We start from the raw sequence: 15,661 nt of genomic DNA on the forward strand, positions 1-15,661 counted from the left end.
AGGACCGAACAAAAAATATCGAAGACAGTAAATAGAACAGTTATTTCTGGTTGGTCTATTTTTAGAATAATATGACGGCTAAATTGATTGGTGAATACGAACAAACGTAACTACATAAGATCGTAGGCGTATATTAATGTTAAGAACTTAAAACTTAATTTTATAATGACATAACTTTTGTACCATAGTCAAATACACAAAAACCATGTTAAACTATCCAGTATTCTTATTATGTCCATATTGGCGACTCTCTTCGGAAAACTGATTTTTGAAATGAAATACAAAAATATACAAACATTCATAAACAAGCATTAGACTTTTATTAAATTTTCTGTTTGGTAATGTGAAATGAATTAGAATGCAGTATGGCATGTGTTGTGCAGCAGAAAAAAAACCCAGCGAAATGCTATGATATGACATGGTTCACGTTGTGATATGATAAAGTAAATGTTATGGTATGACATGGTTCATGTTGTGATATGATATAGTAAATGCTATTATGTGACATGGTTCACGTTGTGATATGATACAGTAAATGCTATGATGTGACATGGTTCATGTTGTGATATGATATAGTAAATGCTATTATGTGACATGGTTCACGTTGTGATATGATACAGTAAATGCTATGATGTGACATGGTTCACGTTGTGATATGATATAGTAAATGCTATGATGTGACATGGTTCACGTTGTGATATGACACAGTAAATGCTATGATATGACATGGTTCATGTTGTGATATGATAAAGTAAATGCTATGATGTGACATGGTTCACGTTGTGATATGATATAGTAAATGCTATGATGTGACATGTTTCACGTTGTGATATGATATAGTAAATGCTATGATATGAAATGGTTCACGTTGTGATATAATATTATATCAAATTTTAATCATTAAAGATTAAAATCTTTTATTTTATATGACTGACACATTTCTTAATTTATTAGATCTGTGTATCAATACGCATGCTCAGCATGAAAGCTATATTTAGACCGCTGTGTGACCCTACTGCGTCCCTGGAAATTATGTACCACAAGAAACAACAACAACAACAATAATAATAATAATAATAATAATAATAATAATAATAGCTTTATTTAAAGAAGGTAACACATGAAGATACATCATCGTTAAACACAAATAACCTATCTTGATTTTAAATGTGGCCTTCTAAACAATATATATAAAACACACAGAAAACAACATCATCAAACAAGTAGCAATGTTTTGATATGACATGGTTAAGAAACATAGTGAATGCTATGATATGACACCATTTACGCTGTAATATAGCATAGAGAAGGCTTTGATATGACATGGTTAAGAAACATAGTGAATGCTATGATATGACACCATTTACGCTGTAATAAAGCATAGAGAAGGCTTTGATATGACATGGTTAAGAAACATAGTGAATGCTATGATATGACACCATTTACGCTGTAATATAGCATAGAGAAGGCTTTGATATGACATGGTTAAGAAACATAGTGAATGCTATGATATGACACCATTTACGCTGTAATATAGCATAGAGAAGGCTTTGATATGACATGGTTAAGAAACATAGTGAATGCTATGATATGACACCATTTACGCTGTAATATAGCATAGAGACGGCTTTGATATGACACAGTTTACAAACAAAGTGAATGTTATGACATGGCATTGTCCCTGCTTATAAATGGTGGCTGTTTGTGCAATGTCGTATTGTTCGCTCAGCGGGGCGCCAGACGAAAACATGAAAATACGACAAAGTAAACACTTTATGTTACACCTTTCGCTCGGCGATGCACCAAGCGAAGACACGAGGATTCGACAAAGTGGTGACATTTCTTCGCCTGGCGCACCGCGGGTCGAAAATATGAAAAGTCACCGCAAAACGAAAGGCAAAAACACGAAAATACGACAAAGTGGTGACTGCGGTTTCATCGTGTTTCCGCCTTGCGTCCCACGGAGCAAAAGTACGACAAAAGTGTGAATGCATATATGATTGTCCTTTAACCGTGTTTTTCTTTGCGCCACGCGGAGAAAGAACGATGAAATGGTGACATGGCACAAATCAGCCATCATACTATAGTATTACATACAAACTGCTATTATATGACATTGTTAACGCTTTTATATAGCATAGTGAATGCTTTGACATGACATAATTCTCGCGCTGATATGGCATAGAAAATGTTTTGATATGACATGGTTAACAAAACATAGTGAATACTATGGTATGACATTTCGCATGCTATGATGCAACATAGTGAATGCAATTATTAAACATGTTTAACGTTGTGATATGATATAGTGAATGCTTTGACATGACATGGTTTACACTGTAATATAACATAGTAAATGCTATAATATGACATACTTCACACTGTTAACATTTTGGTATACAGATATAGATAACAATTGCTACATTGTGACATTTTAAAGGCTATGATCTAAAATGGTTTACACTTTAATATACAATGTAACATATTGTGTGCTGTGATATGACATGGTATCCCTGTGATATAACTCGGTACTAGAGAGATATAACAAGACAAATACAGCGTTTGAAATGTCCTGAAAATATTGTTCTACATGTAACAATCTTGGCAGACTTGAAGAAAATCATATACCTCCAATTAAACGTTTTCCCAGAGTACAGTGTCTTTTATCGAAAACATTAGTTATATATGTTGACACAAATAAAATGAATTATTAGCCAAACTACAAGGCCACCCTGCCAGAAGCCATATAATTGTCTAAAAGATTTAGCCATGCATGTCTTTATACGGCAAAACTGCGATTAATTCAATAACAAATAATTCTCAACAAAATTGTAAGCTCAAATGGTGGCGTATAAAAGAGTAATGTACAATGCAGAAAAGTCAGAATCAGATTTGTTGCATGACTTAACACCAGTTAAATTAATTCAAATATTTATCAATCCTCAGCACTGTATATTTATTTTCTACTCTAGTATCAGGAATGGAGAGCCCATCTCAATGGCAACACAAACAAACAGATTGTTTAAATAATTTCAAGAGCGTTTATTCATACCATAAAGTCTTACACGATTACCCGGAAGAAGGTCGAGTAGAGAAAGACGGACACTAGGTTGGTTGCTGAGTGTATGTGATGGATTTGACCTGTTTTCAATCTAGAACAAGTCATTCTATTTTTAAGGAATTTGAAAATCAATTTACGTTTTCTCTATTTTCGATTTCTATATAGCGTAGATATAAGTTCGTATTATTTGTATTCAGTTTTATTTCCTTACATTCATGTGAACATGAAAATACAATGTACGTGTCTTATACAGTACACATATATTACATTTGTTACATTAGTACATGGACAATTCTATATAGATCTGTAATCTTCATGTGTTTTTTTTATTTCTTAACAGAAAAAAATGTTTGGTTGATTTTATTCCATTTATTATTGATAAAAGCAAGTTTGTAGATGTTTCAGACATACATGGCCAATACTCTTACAGTGTTATTGTATTAGGTGATAGTCCTAATTAATGTTCCATTAACTGTAAACTTGCTTACACGACACTTTAGTTAGCTTAGCTAACGTTGATATGTAAGTTGTCTGAATTCGTTAAAAGTTTAGGTCATGAGTAAAATCGTTAAATTGCTAAAACTTGCAATAAAATTGTCTAATTTGAATTTCACATAAATCTTCTATGTGTCAAACGTAAAGTAATATAAAGATATATTGTTTATTTCACAGTACCAGTATCTCCATAACAACGCTATCACAACATATCATTATTGCCCGTCACATTATAAATATATGCAATCGGCAAGTGTTCTTGTTACAATAACATGTAAGCTTCTTCGGAAAGAATTATACGAGAGGTCTTTTAGCTTCTGCAGAAAACCTGCCAAATTAGAAAGATGTTCAAAATGCATAGCAAACATAATTCTGTTATTCAGAATAAGAGACTGTATCTGTCTAAAGTGTGGTGTAAAACGGGACTGGTGTATAAGTAAGTGATGACGGCGGCTATTTCATGTAGGGATAAATGACAAAAAATACATTTTTATCTTAGAACTAATCATTATTATAAAATCATCAGAAGTATTACATCATATTGCATTAACTAAGCTATTTTAAAAACCATGTTTGGTGTTTAAACCTATAAAGTATCACAAAAAGTTCTTTATCAAAGTTAAAATAGTTTTATTTCTGAAAGTCAATGAATATGTATCATAACTTTCATTATGATTTAAAGCAACATTTCTCCCGATCATGCTAATTTTCGTGAAAAGATTGGCAATTTATTATATACTTATGAATGAAATATTGAGACATATAGATGAAATAAAATGAGTATTTTCATTTACCGTATTTTCACTGTAAAATTTTCTTCTTTTTTTTCTGCAGTGAAACATACTTTCCGTATTTTCACAGGTGTCTTGTTTGACTTATACACAAAAGTAAAAGGGAAATCTTTCTAATCATTATGTTAAAAAAGGGAGAAAAATGTGTATAATAACATAGAGCTTTATACTACAATAATAAAAGTATCTGATATTAAACGGAAAAGGTCTTGTGGTATGAAAATTATTATAAATGTATTTCACTCGAGGCTACAGCCATTCACAAAATATTTATTTTCATACATATAAATTATGACTTCAATTGTAAATATATTAGTTTTGTTAAAATAACATCCATTGTGGCCATTTTGCAAAAAATATCTCCGTTGTTGCGCCTAGAAATAGTCCATGTTGCCAGAATATAATCGTAAACAAAATAAAATTAAGATAAATAAATAAATAAAGTACTCATACAACTGGTCTAATATAAACACATCATTAGGACATGAATTATCTTAAAATAAGTATTACACTGACAATAACAGAAACTGAAGTCTGTGTTTCCCAACCAGTATATTGCTCTATAGTTTTGGCAGTTTGTCATCCCTCATAAAAAATGACAGCGTAGGCTACAAACGTTTTTTAATTTTCTACAATATTAAAGCCCAAGCAAGTCAATACACAATAGCCGCCTTATCCAAATTTGAAACCTGAAGCCTGACTTGTATAACATTCCTCGAAACTCGAGTACCGCTTTCTACAAGGTGAAATACTGGACAGACAGACACGTCAATATCGTACTTTACCATTATATGACGGAATATACCCGTCGTCCGTGAATCACCTGGTCTCCAAGACAGCTGTTATATAATAATGCGTACGTTCTCCGGAATAAAAACAGAAAATTGTATCTGTTTTGGTTTAAAAAGGCCTTGAGTTAATTGATCGGTAAACAATGGGTCTGTGTGTATTATTACGTTCCTTTTAACACATTTTGTCCTTTCATATTGTTTTGTTTTTACTCATTTTAATTTATTAAAATTGATTTCATGTATTATTGCGTCATATAAAAAAATCCACGTACATCTATCATATTGTCTTAATTCTGTCAAGTATCACAAAATGTGCCTGTCATAAAAAACTATTTACTGTGACAAGTTGAGTTGAAGCACATTAACTTCAACATAAAAATGTAACTCTACACTTGTGCCTATTGTTCAATTTAAATTATAATTACTTTTTAACGTATTTTAGTTTCCTTGCTGTATTTACTTAAGCTTCTTGTGTTAGTATATAAACAATGGTCACGATTGGGGCTTGCACTTACTTCAACTTTTATTAACTATACTTGAAGTTTTTCAGTCTATAGGTCAACGGTATATTCCAATCCGGCTGGAATAAATTCAATGTCCATCCACCAATAAGACTTGGAAATCGCCACCATTTATGATGTAGAATCGCTATGACTAAAACAGAATATTTTCGTTATTTATCTCAAACTTTGTTATGTAATTGAGTCCACGCACCTAAAGACATCTACCTTTTTTATTCAAATCAACCCAAAATCAAGCCCAATTAACAATTCAAACTTGAAAGAAATGAATAGGTTTTATTATAATTCTGTTTTGGACATTTAATGTAATATTTGGACAATTAATGTAATATTTTCTAACAAATACTATTCCTGAATCCTCGCGGAAGTTTCAATAAAAACATAAACTGTTTTACATTGTCTAACGTGCTTAAAATACGAATCATTGCATCCACTATCAAAAGTAATATTATAAAATTGTTCATAATCATCTTCAACATGCGGGAGATAGAGTTTTTTGCGATATAACGTCATTCAATTTATAACTCATATCCGTCTTGCCAGATCAAGTTAAATGCATTTACATCATTTTCAAAATTACCGTCATCATTTCCTTTATATAATATTATCAAATTTGCATTACGATCTATATTTGGAGGACTATTTTGCATTTTGCTAGCGTATTTTACGACATTGTCGTAATTAAACAGAACCTGAAAAGCAACACACAATTTTCATAAAACATTGTCCATTTCACAAACAACTTGCAGCGCTTTTAATGACGATTACTTGAAATGAATCATTTGATGATTAATATTTTATTTATCGTAAAACTTCTCGTATTTCCGTAAAAATGAAAATCACTTTAGAGATAGCCTTGGTCCTAAACTTTTATTATTTTGTGTGTTTTTCATGCTGAATTTGTTTAATGGATTTGTCCAACTTTGAATTCGGAACAGTTCATTCGATTAACCATGTTTACCACGCTATATATTATAAATTAGAGTGAACATCTTTTAATCTTGACAAAACTATTCGTCTTTATAAGGGAAAAATCTAAATAACAATACTTACCATGATCCGGTTGCGACTATAATGGCGGCGTGGATGTAATAAGTTTCCGCCAGCAGGTTAGAGATTAAGGGATTTATTTCAGTGCATAGAACCTGCATGGTCAGACTTCACAAATGTGCAATTTAGCCTTGCACTATACTGACGGTAAATTCTAATCGATTTCGCATACCTATCAAATACAGGAACTAGTTTTCCGAGATTTGTGTATTATTTGCAAGATCATTTCCTCGCCCCGTTTTTCAAAAAATGATCATTTTTATTTTGCAAAATTACCAATTTAAATCTGGCTTATAATTGCACTAATTATTATCATTTGTATTTTTCCCCATTTTTAAGTGCTTCCCTAGAGCTATGTAATAATTTCAAATATATTGTTAAGACTTTTTTAACTTTAATGCAGCTCCTTTAAACTTATGATTACCCTCGCATTGAGTGTGTTTTATTTAATAATAACAGCGTATCTGGACAATGTTCGCCGGAAATAGGTTATGTATTCCATGAAACGTTTACAGAGAACTAATGAAATATCAGGATATACGTTCAACATTGTCAACAAAACTGGAAAAAAAACAGAATCCCTACAGAACGCCCAAAACGTCAAAAACGAAATTGTTGCAGAATCGGTTTGATTGAGCCTGTTCATGGATGTTACTGGAAAGTACAAGTTACTGTTCACGACCCCACCCCTCTCCCTCACACCGGCTTTTAACATGAAAAGATTGAAGTTTTGGATTTTGAAACATTCACACGTGTAAAACTTCTGCACTTGGCCTCTACTTCATTTTCTGACAATCAATTCAAAATAAAATATTTTGGCAGATGTTATGGGAAGATGACATTAAAAGAAAATGCTAGCATATGTCTGTAAGAACCGCATTAAAGATCAGTTTAGTTAAGAATAATAGTGTATGGGTCAACATAGCGACAAAATCCACCCACGAGAATTTAACGATTCACACTGGCTATGCTGTTTCTGATTCCTCAGCATAATTTCCGGAATACGAGTTTTTACATGTTTGATCAAGAAGATGTTACTGTAGAACTTTTCTTCTCTCCAAATGAATGTTTTTTTGTGATATAAATTACATTCATGCATCACTCGAACTGTGATAACCACATCATCATTTTTCCCAGATAAATCGAACTTATGAACTGTCATTTTGTAAATCGAGCGGCGTATACAAAAGTGTTCACTTTATTCATCCATTTTAAACATGAAATAATCTATCACTTTGTAAAATAATTGACATAACCATCAATTTAAGAAAGGAAAATTTCCACTTGAGTAAATTAAAACGATAAAAAAAGATTGAACGGTTAAATGTTGTCTACATTCTCTTTGACGTGTATGTGACATTGACCAAGATACCTATGTCCTAGTCTTTTAAGTCAACGTTTTGCTAAAAAATAAATGCAGACTTAATTTTTCACAGAGGCTGACTTATTTCAAAACACTTATTTTCTTGCTTTCATTGTTCATAAGAGAAAAGGTGCAACATCTCTCACGCCCGCTAGCATTGTTTGTTTGAGATTGTTCATGAGAGAAAAGGTGCAACATCTCTCACGCCAGCTAGCATTGTTTGATTGAGATTATTCATGAGAGAAAAGGTGCAACACCTCTCACGCCCGCTAGCATTGTTTGATTGAGATTATTCATGAGAGAAAATGTGCAACATCTCTCACGCCCGCTAGCATTGTCGATTGAGATTGTTCATGAGAGAAAAGGCGGAACATCTCTCACGCCCGCTAGCATTGTTTGATTGTGATTGTTCATGAGAGAAAAGGTGCAACATCTCTAACATCCGCTAGCATTGTTTGATTAAGATTGTTCATGGGAGAAAAGGCGCAACATCTCTCACGCCCGTTAGCATTGTTTGATTGAGATTGTTCATGAGAGAAAAGGTGCAACATCTCTCACATCCGCTAGCATTGTTTGATTGAGATTGTTCATGAGAGAAAAGGTGCAACACCTCTCACGCCCGCTAGCATTGTTTGGTTGAGATTGTTCATGAGAGAAAAGGTGCAACATCTCTCACGCCCGCTAGCATTGTTCTGATTGAGATTGTTCATGAGAGAAAAGGTGCAACATCTCTCACACCCGCTAGCATTGTTTGATTGAGATTGTTCATGAGAGAAAAGGTGCAACATCTTTCACGCCCGCTAGCATTGTTTGATTGGGATTGTTCATGAGAGAAAAGGTGCAACATCTCTCACGCCCGTTAGCATTGTTTTGAGCAGTGTTTAATCCGCAACAAGTTATAATAGTGGAATCAATTATCCCGAGCACATATGCAACATGCCCCAATACATTTGAACAGTATTCGATAATGGATGAAATATATGTTTTGTAAATTATTTATACACAAAGTGCTCTGTTGCACCACAACTTTTACAAAACGCAATATTCACACAGTGTGGCGAATGCGCGCGAACACGTCCACCTGTGAGACATGTGTACACACATGCGAGTTCTTTTTTTTTCTTTTTTTTCGATTTTTAGACTTGACTTTTTTGGTTTAAACATATTTATTTAAGCTCGATTGCGAAACAAGTTCTTGAAACTTATATTAATCACTTTCGAGTCCGCTTTCTGGAACCAACCAGTACTGGTGTCATATTATGAAGAAACATGGTCGTGGCCCGAGTAGGGCTCGAACCCATGATCTCTGGGTTGAGAGGCAGACACCTTAACCACAAGGCCACCGCTCTCACTTTTTTGTTGCACAAGGTGTTTGAAGCATTGTGCAGACTGTAGTTTTAGATACACAAAACTAACGCATCAGAGTTATGCAGGAAATGAAATGCAAACATATTCAACCATAAATTGCATTCTTTATAAATTTATCGAAAAAAATGAAGTAGGTTATTTTACGAATTGTTATATCATAGTATTATCATTTTGTAATTGTCTTTTCCGTAGGTTCTTTCTGGTAAATTAATAGCTCCGCCCTGATTGAATTTTTGAATATTTAAACGACCCTGATTTCCCAATTTTTTTGCTTTAAGAAGTTGGAAGGCAATAGGTTTTATAGTGGTGTGAGTGGAATGTTGATTTGCCGAATACTATTAACAACAAGGGGAGCGGTGGCCTAGTGGTTAAGGTGTCTGACTCTCAACCCAGAGATCATGGGTTCGAGCCCTACTCGGGTCATGACAATGTTTCTTCATATGACACCAGTACTTGTGTGGTTCCAGGAAGCGGACTCGAAAGTGATTAATATAAGTTGCAAGAACTTGTTTTGCAATCGAGCTTAAATAAATATGTTTAAACCACTATTAACAACAGAAACTTTCGTCTGCAGTTTATTGATAGGAATGCAAACACACTGGTGGGTCAGACGAGGATTTTGAAGCAATCAACAAAATAGTAGATCGATCTCCCAATAAATAAATTAACAATAGCTCTTTATTTATAACCAATGTCAAGTAGCTTTTATATCTTTGACTCGCATGAACATGATGTTAGTAAATTTCTTCATACCTGTCTAAAACTCAGGTAACAGTCTTCCATTGAAAAATAATGTTTTACTATATCAACATGCCATACACATTTATTCATGATTTTTAATGTACCATTATTTTGTTAACGCGTATAGCAAAAATCCTATATTTGGTCCTTTTGAAATTCATCCCAAATTTTTCATTCCAGTGTGTGTTCTACTTTCAGTATTTATCTGGGACTTAAAATATAGATACTGTATTATAATTCCCAGGTATCAAAAGAAACCATTTTTCTTAATTTGACGTGAAAAAAATGCATGTAATATTATTACATTAATCCCTTTTTTTACTATTTTTATTTGTTTGGGTCGTCAGATATGCTTATTTGCAAAATCCGCAAGTAGTCCGTCACGAACTCCTCGAAGCGGTTACTTCCCTTAATAAGTACACTAACGCTGAAAAATTAAGGGAAGATCACTGCGTTAAGATTGTCAAATGACAGGCGCATTAATTTTTAAATCTTCTCAGGGAAGAAAAAATAGTTTCAGATTGGTCGAAGATTTCTAATATTGTGCATTTCTTTAACACTTTCGCAAATCACCGATAAAATATTCAAATTATTTTATTACGCGGATGAATATCATTTTAATCAATGAAAATTGCACGGCTATTTCCGTTAAGCTTCGGATTATTGTGATCGCCTAAATGAAAATTTATCAAACTTTCTGAAAAATAAAGAAAGGATGTTAACTCTAGGACAGAGACGACTTTAGGCAGTCGACGGTCGATAAATAATTTCAATTTATTTCGAAATTAATAAGGATTACAAACCCTAATTTAGAATAATGTGGTTTACTTCAGGCTGATTTCTTATAACTTCCCCGAGGCCCAGGGGTTACACGCTCGAAGCGTAAGGTCTAGGGTTCAAATCCCAGTTAAAGCAACTTGTGTGGGTTTTTTTTTAATTGTTTCAGCCAAATAAACATTGAACTGAAAATCAGTGTTGCAATTAGCCTTATAGCCAATTTACTACAGTTATAACACTGGAAACAGCATTGCTGGCACTACACAAAAACAAATTGATTTATAATCTCACAACCTTCACCTTTCTGACATTCTGAGACCCAAACGAATTCAGCGCCTTCTTTGCTTTGATTATATATACTGTTTGTATATTTGTTACAATTTTAAAAAAAAACGAAAAAAAAAACTTTGTTCATTTTGACTACTGTTTTGTATGCTCCAATGACAATACATTTAATATTCTTATCTCTAGCAAGCCTACCAAAGTTCATGATGAACAATGTCTTTCTTCCGCCCATTCATCTATATGTACAATTCTGGTAAAATCCAATTAACCATTGAATAGTCAATAAAGATATCTGGTCATCAGATGTCTACTTGTTCATCATCACTTGCGGACGCCCTTTGATGCCTTTCTTGATATAATATGATATATACCATTTGCCGAGAAATTTGTAGCAGACATTTTGACAATTAAAGTCGATGAAAGTTTTTTCGGCTTATTTACATATGGATTTATTGTTTCTTACCATGTTTAGTTGTTGGTATTTGTAGAAAATGAGTTGCATTTTAGGTGAAAAAGAAAATGTACGTACTTTGATATTTTTTATCTCATCTAATTTTTTTTGTACTATAGTGACACAAACAGAACAATGTTGCATTACTGTCATGTCACATTACATTTTCAATTCGTGTAAGTCTTGTTTGTATTGGAATTATTTTCCTTACCAGGTAGGCATTAGTGCATCATATTATTTTTTAATTTAACTCCTGACTTCTCTCTCATGGAAAGTACATACGATAAGTATAATTATTCAAATATAAATGATTTACAAAACATGCGGAATAATGTACAATAGTACTTAATCTAAACAGAAAATGACCCGTGCGGAGGAATGATTTGGTAAAGTATCTGTAATGAGCTGCATTTTTTTTTGCGCGGAGCTTCTCAGTTGCTTCATTTTAGCAACATTTGTAGTTGTTGTTCTTAGTGTTCCATCACAAATGATTTGCACGGTATCAGTATTTGTATTCTGACCTAATTGTGTTTCTCTGTGTAAACCAAGACTTCTTTTAATATATTGAAGTAGCACACAAGTGTTTGATAAATACATGCATGGTTCTTGCTGTTTCGAAGAAATCTAAGAGGTCTATTAGTAATTGTGTAGGTGTTTTGTGCGTTACATATTTGGTAGGCCTCCGATACGCGTCCGTTACTTGTCCGTGTCCGAGTCAAATGACCACCGAATATCCACAGACAAGTAACAAACAAGTTATGAACGGTTACCGTACGACTTTACTACGTATAAAATGAACATTTACCAAACAACAGACGGTGGCCGTCTGAAATTGTTCCTTCGTATTTCGTTCTCAATTTAAAAATGCTCAAACAAGGAACGTAATGACCGGGAGACAAACGGACATGGTATTATATTAATAAATCTCATTCGTTTGTATAATTCGATGCAGTGTACCAGTACCACATTATTTAAAACTGTTAATGTAATCACGGGAGAGTGATTATTGCAAACCTAACGTAATCGTTTTGTCCGTCTGTCGGCTTATTCGAAATTTTGTCCGTTGTAACGAAATAGAATAATGGCACCCCTGTCATTAATGTAAACAAAAAAATGACCCATTTTCTATGATACCTGCATGGGAACAGACACCTCCACTTAAAATATTTAAAGATATAAGCCCCCATTTCTGTTGTGGAATTTTATCAATTTATTATATAAAACGTATAACTTATACGTGTGTTGTTGTTATTGTTGCATTAGATGTTGTACAAAGTAAAGACAAGAAGTAAATATACTCCCATGCTTCTGAAGTAAAATCAGCCAACAAAGGCCAAACTTAACAAAAAAGAATTCGCCTGCAAAGATCATTCCAGTTATAGCTGCTGGATTTAAGAAATAAAATAACCAGCTTTAAGATCAAGTAATTATTTAATTAATAAAGGAAATGTCAGAGCTTCTACTTCCTCCTTTTAACTAATCGTCGTTAAGTTAACGTATATTTTGAAAGGAGTTACCTTTCTTAAAAAAGGACAACAATAATAGTGGTTACCTTTTTAATTTACGGGGGTCACTATACTTCGCGAGGGTCATTTAATTTCGGGGAGGTCATAATATTATGGTCGGAGAGTCCGTATTCTTTAAAAGTTAAAGATCAGGAAGTCCTAATTCTGTAGGAGTCACTTTACTTCGTTACATCGGTCCGTATCTGTTACCTCATCAGAGACCTCTTTGTCATGTTGATCTTTCCTCAAATCCTGATCTTCTATATGTAGCTGATAGCAGGAGCAGACGACAACAACAACCTGGTATCTGTCAAAATTATCCTTTGTATCCTTTGTAGAACCACATTCTCCCGAGTTATGGAAGGTCAACTAAGCATCTTTGGTACTTAGAATGACCTGTCGAAGTGGTGGTCACAATGATGATGATGAGTCATGATGGTCGGTCGTTATGATGCTGCTTCTTATAATCATGATTATTGTTATCTTGATAATTGAAATAATTATAATGAACATTGATGATGATGTTGATAAGAAAAGTTCATTGCTATATAACAATGATTCATACCATTATACCTCACGTGATTTATTTACTATATAGGTATACCAGGTGCCAACAAGTTATCATTTTTTTGCGATGTATATCTTTGATATTAATTTGTATCTGTTCAGTATAATAATCCCACTGGCGGTGATAGAACAAACAGTTCACACTTAACAAAAATGTTACCCTCGACTTACCCTCGTCTTACCTTCGACTTACTCCTCGACTTATTCCTCGTTTGACATTATTTGTCTCGGGTAAACATTGCATTTAATTTCCGGCAGTAGGATGTGACATTTAATGATGATGGTCGCTTAATTGAGCCGCGTCACGACAAAACCAACATAATCGGTTTGCGACCAGCATGGATCCAGACCAGCCTGTGCATCCGCGCAGTCTGATCAGGGTCCATGCTGTTCGCTTACCAACCCTATTACAAGTAGAGTAACTGATAGCGAACAGCAAGCCTGATCAGACTGCGCGGATGCGCAGGCTGGTCTGGATCCATGCTGGTCGCAAACCCTTTATGTTGGTTTTGTCGTGACGCGGCTCAATTAAGCGACCTTCAGCGATGGTCTGGATCCATGCTGATCGCAAACGCACTATGTTGGTTTTGTCGTGACGCGGCTCGTTTAGTTTTGCAGGATAACGTTAATTTGGCGATACTGATGATGTTTCTGGATATATTTTAATTTGTAGTTCCATTATTTTATATCACACCATATGTGACAATTGACTTTTGAACATATCAAATCAGGCACACGTCAATTTTACACACACATGTTACATATTCGATCTGAGATGTTTTACCCGAAAGAGGATTTGCGGGAAATAACATGTACAGTAACCAAGTTAGGTAAATTTTTAGTAAAGAATTGGTATACCAATATAAAAATATAATATAAAATAAAACAACATGATATATATTGTAAAAGCGCATGTCTGTTTTAACTTTTAACAAAAACCCACCAGGAAGTGGAAACAAGATGAAACTTCATTAAAAGACAATTTTGTTGTCGTAAACAATCACTATAACTATGATACAGGGAAATAATGTTTGCTGTATATTTAACATATATGTCATGCGTGAAGTTATATATCAATATTCAAATATGACAAGTTAATTGTTCCATCAAGCAGAAACTTATAATAAATCGTGCTCTCAAATCATTATAAAATATGCTCATAAAAATTAATACTTGATAATAATATTTGGTAAGGCATCTAATTAAAACGCATCTTTGATTATTTATTTTTTTAGTTTATATCCTATCTTTATCTATAATTGAGATTTGTTAGAATTTCATCATTGTTTTAACTTTTTAAGTGCATTTTCCATTATTGCTACATTTAAATGGTTTTATATGATTTGAGGAAATAAAGGTTTATTTATCATTTTTTGCGACGGAAGCGCCCTCAGGTTCAGGTTCGTATGGAGCTATACAATGACTACAACAGCCGACAATGTAGAGAGCTCCAACCAAATAACATCTTAACAAATAGTACAAGATTTAATAATATAAAGCACACATATACTGTCAGGATATGTTAAAATCGTTTATTTACCAGTTTACGTTAGATATCTGAATGATAAAATAAACAAATGAAGATCATATAAATGAGAAAGCATCGTAATAAATGCACTTTCTTTCTCCCGATAGAAGTACAGCCAAACACGTTTTTTATCAATCAAAGCCGCGAACAAAAAAGTAGAACGACAAACTACATTGTATATATAAAATCGGAAAAAAAATTTAGTATAAAGCTTAGCAAGATTGCCAGTAAAAAACATAATGAAAATACTTTAATGTGAAAACATGTGCTAAAATATTCTGTTTTGTGATGACTAAAATAAAGATTCCTCCAATATGAGATTATAGTAAAATAATTTCTGCCCTAGTTCATGGATGATAAGACAAAA

The sequence above is a fragment of the Ruditapes philippinarum genome, unplaced genomic scaffold (assembly GCF_026571515.1).
Source record: "Ruditapes philippinarum isolate M1 unplaced genomic scaffold, ASM2657151v2 ctg1371_1_1_1_1, whole genome shotgun sequence".
NCBI lineage: Eukaryota > Metazoa > Mollusca > Bivalvia > Venerida > Veneridae > Ruditapes > Ruditapes philippinarum.